Genomic DNA, 6060 nt, shown 5'->3' with positions numbered 1-6060 from the left:
GACTTGTCGTTTCCTTGGTCTCATTTATGTGTGGCATTTATTTATCTCAGCCTGTCGCTTGTCCTTTAACCCTGTTTCATTCCTCAGAAGTTAAAATTTTCAGGCAATCACATCTATTATTTTCATACGCCTTGGGAACACCCTCACAGCAAGATATTGAATCCAGTCCCTATATATTTTTATAATTTTCTTATAGGTTTAATTTTTGTATTTATACCCTTAATCCATCTGAAATTTATTTTTATGTGTTGTGAATTGCTTAACTTCAGTTATTCCCAATTGACCCAACAATATTAATTTTTGGGTCATCGTTTTCACACCAAAATGGCACCTCTATCAAATTCTAAATTCCCACGAAAACATGAGTCCATTTCAGGTTTCTCTACAATAGCTCTATCAGATAAATATTAGAGAAAGGACCTGCTTTTTTGTCTTTAAAAATTTTTTCATGACTAATTACTCTTCAGATGAACTTTGGGGAGATAATCGACATATTTACAAAGTTGTATACCATTCAGGCTGATATCCCTCCTTATTCTATCCTAAGTTTTTTAAAATGTTTGTATTAAAGTATAGTTGATTTACAACGTTGTGCCAGTTTCTGCTGTCAGAAAAGTGACTCGGTTGTACATATAAGTACATTCTTTTTTATGTTCTTTTCCATCATAGTCTGTCCCAGGAGATTGGATATAGTTCCCTGTGCTGTAACAGTAGGACCTCATTGCTTTTCCATTCCAAGGGTAATAGTTTGCATCTACTAACCCCAAACTCCCAGTTCATCCTTCTCCTTCCCCCTCCCTCACCTTGGCAACCACAAGGATGTTCTCTAGTCTGTGACTCTGTTTCTGTTTTGTAGATGGGTTCATGAATTTTTTAAAAAGATGTTCTTCAAGGAGTTCCCGTCATGGCTCAGCAGTTAACAGAACCCAAATAACATCCATGAGGATGCAGGTTCCATCCCTGGCTCTCACTCAGTGGGTTATGGATCCAGAGTTTCTGTGAGCTGAGTGTTGTGTAGTTATTGATAATTGGGATGTATGTGGATTTAATATTGTCATTTTATAACATGCTTTCCCGTTAATACCTTGAAGCATCTTTCAATTTGGGCCTATTTGTTTTCCAATGTATTTCATCGTATAACCTGGAAATTTAAAGTTGTGTTCAGTCAGTCCCTTTTATAACTATGTATTTGTATAATTCCTCAATGTCTCTAGTTGGTTTCTTTTGATGCTCCAAAAGGAACGATAGTGAGCTTAGTAGAATGCCTCTTCTTCCTCCTTTCCCTCTACTATCCCCCCCCTTTTTTTTTTAGCAGCAACCCACCACTGCAGTGACAACAGTGGATCCTTACCCTGCTGCACCACAAGAGAACTCCTATTTATATATTTTGGAGATTAATCCCTTGTTGGTCACTTCAATTGCAAATATTTCCTCCCATTCTGTGGGCTGTCATTTTGTTTTGTTTGTGGTTTCCTTTGCTATGCAGAAGCTTTTAAGTTTAATTAGGTCCCATTTGTTGATGTATGTATGTATTTATTTAGTCTTTTTAGGGCTGCACCCACAGCTTGTGGAAGTTCCCAGGCTAGGGGTCGAATCGGAGCTGCAGCTGCCAGCCTACACCACAGCCACAGCAACACCAGATCATTAACCCACTGAACAAGGCCGATGATCAAACCCATGTCTTCATAGATACTAGTCAGGTTTGTTACCACTGAGCCATGACGTGAACTCCCTATTTTTTCTTTTCATTACTCTAGGAGGTGGATCCAAAAAAATATTACCATAGTTTATATCAAAGAGTGTTCTTCCTATGATTTTCTTTTAAACATTTTATAGTATTTGGGCTTACATTTAGATACATTTTGAGTATATTTTTGTGTATGGTGTTAGAGAATGGTCTGATTTCATTCTTTAACATGTAGCTGTCTAGTTTTCTTAGCACCACTTATTGAAGAGACTGTCTTTTCCCCACTGTATATTCTTGCCTCCTTTGTCATAGATTAGTTGACCATAGGTACATGAATTTATCTCTGGGCTTTCTATCCTGTTCTACTGATCTATATTTCTATTTTTGTGCCTGTATCATACTGTTTTGATGACTATAGCTTTATAGTATAGCCTGAAGTCAGGGGGCATAATGCCTTCTGTTTTTCTTCCTCAGGATTGCTTTGGCTATTCAGGGTCTTTTGTGTTTCTGTAAAAATGTAAAAAAATCTTTGTCCTAGTTCTGTGAAAAATGCCATTGGTAATTTGGTAGGGATTGCATTGAACTTGTAGATTGCCTTCAGTAGTATAGTCATTTTGACAATAATGATTCTTCCCATCCAAGAGCATGGTATATCTTTCCATCTATTTGTGTCATCTTTGATTTCTCTCATCAGCATCTTAACAGTTTTCAGAGTACAGGTCTTTTGCCTCTTTAGGTAGGTTTATTCCTAGGTATTCTTTTAGATGGGGTGGTAAATGGGATTGTTTCCTTAATTTCTCTTTCTAATATTTCATTTTAGTGTATAGAAATGTGAGATTTCTGTGTATAAATTTTGTACCCTGCAACTTTACTGAATTCATTGATGAGCTCTAATCTAGTAGTTTTTTGGTAGCATCTTTAGGATTTTCTAGGTATAGTATCATCTCTTCTGCAAACAGTGACCATTTTACTTCTTTTCCAATTTGGATTCCTTTTATTTCTTTTTCTTCTGTGATTGCTGTGGCTAGGACTTCCAAAACTATGTTGAATAAAAGTGGTGAGAGTGGGAGTTCCCATTGTGGCTCTGGTAACAAACCTGACTAGTAACCATGAGAATGCAGATTCAATCCCTGGCCTTGCTCAATGGGTTAAGTATCTGGCATTGCCATGAGCTGTGGTGTAGGTTGCAGATGCAGCTCAGATCATCATTGCTGTGGCTGTGGCCATGGCTGTGGCCAGCAACTGCAGCTCCAATTCAGCTGGGAACTTCCATATGCTGTATGTGTGGCCCTAAAAAAGAAAAAAACAAGTGGTGAGAGTGGACATCCTTATCTTGCTATTGATCTTTTTTTTTTTGTCTTTTTGTCTTTTTAGGGCTGCACCCATGGCATATGGGGGTTCCCAGGCTAGGGGTCTAATCAGAGCTGTAGCTGCTGGCCTATGCCAGAGCCTCAGCAATGCCAGATCTGAGCCACATCTGCGACCTACACCACAACTCACAGCTAGGCTGGATCCTTAACCCGCTGAGTGAGGCCAGGGATTGAACCTGCAACCTCATGGTTCCTAGTCAGATTCATTTTCGCTGAGCCATAATGGGAACTCCTTATTATTGATCTTAAAGGAAATGCTTTCAGCTTTTCATCATTGAGTATGATGTTAGCTGTGGGTTTGTCATATATGGACTTTATTATGTTTAGGGAGGTTCCCTCTATGCCCACTTCTGGAGAGTTTTTTTTTATCAGAAATGGATGTCGAATCTCATCAAAAGCTTTTTCTGCATCTATTGAGATGATCATATGGTTTTTATTCTTCAGTTTGTTAATCCAGGGTATAACATTGATTGATCTGCAGATGTTGTAAAATCCTTGCTTCTCTGGGATAAATCCCACTTGATCATGGCATGTGATACTTTTAATGTATTGTTGGGTTCAGTTTACTAGAATTTTGTTGAGAATTTTTGCATCTATATCCATCAGTAATATTGGTCTATAATTTTTTTTTTGTGGTATCTCCATGTGGTTTTGGTATCAGAGTGATGGTAGCCGCATAGAATGAGTTTGAGAGTTTCCTTCCTCTGCAGTTTTTTGGAGTAGTTTCAGTGGGAACTCCCTGTTGGAAGTTTTTTAAATCACAGTTTCAATTTCAGTACTTGTGATTGGTCTGTTCTTATTTTTTATTTCTTCCTAGTTCAGTTTTAGAAGTTGTACCTTTCTAAAAGTTTGTTGTTTTTTTCTAGCTGTCCATTTTATTGGTATGTAGTTGCTTATGATCCTTTGTATTTCTGTGGTGTCAGTTGTAACCTCTCCCTTTTAATTTGCAATTTAACTGATTTGAACTCTCTCCCCTTTTTAAATTGATGAGCCTGGCTAAAAGTTTATCAGTTTTAAAGGTTTTTAAATCAGTTTCTAAAGATTTACCAATCTATTCAAAGAACCAGATTTTAGATTCATTGATCTTTCCTGTTGTTGTCTTCATCTCTATTCTTTTTATTTCTGCTCTGATCTTTATGATTTCTTTTGTTTTACTAACTTTTTGTCTTGTTTGTTCTTCTTTTTCTAGTTGCCTTAGGTGTACGATTCGGTTATTTGAGATTTTTCTTGTTTCCTGAGGTGAGATTTTATTGCTATAAACTTGACTTTCAGACCTGCTTTTGCTACAACCCATAGGTTTTGGATTATCATGTTTTCTTTTTTATTTGTCACTAGATACTTATTGATTTTCTCTTTTATTTATTCACTGATCCTTTGGTTGTTTAGTAGCATATTGTTTAGGCTCCATGTGTTTGTAGTGTTTATAGTTTTTCCCCTTGTTTTGATTTCTAATCTCATAGTGTTGTAGTTGGAAATGATGCTTGATGTGATTTAAGTTTCCTTAAATTTACTGAGGCTTGCTTTGTGGCCCAGAATGTGATATATCCTGGAGAATATTTCCTATGTATTTGGGAAGAATGTGTATTCTGTTGCTTTCATATGGAATATTCTATAAATATCAATTAAGTCCATCTGGTCTAATGTGTCATTTAAGGTTTGTGTGTCCTTCCTGATTTTCTATCTGGACGATCTGTTCATTGATGTAAGTGAGGTGTTAAAGTCCTCCACTCTTACTACATTACTGTTAATTTCTCCTTTTATGGCTGTTAGAGTTGCCTTATATATTGAGGTGTTCCTATGCTGAGTGCATATATATTTATAAGTGTTATATCTTCTTCTTGGATTGATCCATTGATCATTATGTAGTGTTTTTTCCCCCCTTTTTAGGGCCATACCCATGGCATATGGAGGTTCCCAGGCTAGGGGTCAAATAGGAGCTACAGCTGCTGGCCTACACCACAGCCATAGCAACGCAGGATCTGAGCCACATCTTCAACCTACACCACAGCCCATGGCAACACCAGATCCTTAACCCACTGAGCGAGGCCAGGGATAGAACATGCAACCTTGTGGTTCCTAGTAGAATTTGTTTCCTCTGGGCCATGATGGAAACTTTTGTAGTGTCTTTCTTTGCCTCTTAAACAATCTTTAAAGTCTATTTTGTGGAGTTCCCATCGTGGCGCAGTGGTTAACGAATCTGACTAGGAACCATGAGGTTGTGGGTTTGGTCCCTGCCCTTGCTCAGTGGGTTAATGATCCGGCGTTGCTGTGAGCTGTGGTGTAGGTCGCAGACGCAGCTCGGATCCTGCGTTGCTGTGGCTCTGGCGTAGGCCGGCGGCTACAGCTCCGATTAGACCCCTGGCCTGGGAACCTCCATATGCCACGGGAGCGGCCCAATGAAATAGCAAAAAGACAAAAAAAAAAGTCTGTTTTGTCTGATAAGATTATTGCGAGTCCAACTTTTTTTTTAAATTTCCATTTGCATGGAATACCTTTATCCATCCCCTCACTTTCAGTCTGTATGTGTCCCTAGATCTGAAGCAAGTCTCTCGTTGATAGCTGTATATACAGGTCTTTTTTTTTTTTTTTTTTTAATCCAGTCAGCCTGTATCTTTTTGTTGGAGCACTTAATCTGATTCCAAGGTTACTGATACGTGTGTTCTTTTTTCTTTTTCTTTTTGTCTTTTCTAGGGTCACACCCATGGCAAATGGAGGTTCTCAGGCTAGGGGTCGAATCGGAGCTATACCCCTGGCCTGGGGGGTTCTCAGGCTAGGGGTCGAATCGGAGCTATACCCCTGGCCTGCGCCAGAGCCATAGCAACACAGAATCTGAGCCACATCTGTGACCTACACCACAGCTCATGGCGATGCTGGATCCTTAACCCACTGAGCAAGGCCAGGGATCAAACCCGCAACCTCATGGTTCCTAGTTGGATTCATTAACCACTGAGCCACAAAGGGAACTCTGATACGTGTATTCTTATTGCCATTTTGTTATTTGTT

Source organism: Phacochoerus africanus, chromosome 15, assembly GCF_016906955.1.
Source record: "Phacochoerus africanus isolate WHEZ1 chromosome 15, ROS_Pafr_v1, whole genome shotgun sequence".
In the NCBI taxonomy this organism is placed as follows: domain Eukaryota; kingdom Metazoa; phylum Chordata; class Mammalia; order Artiodactyla; family Suidae; genus Phacochoerus; species Phacochoerus africanus.
The sequence above is the reverse complement of the archived record's forward strand: the minus strand, read 5'-3'. Positions refer to the sequence as shown.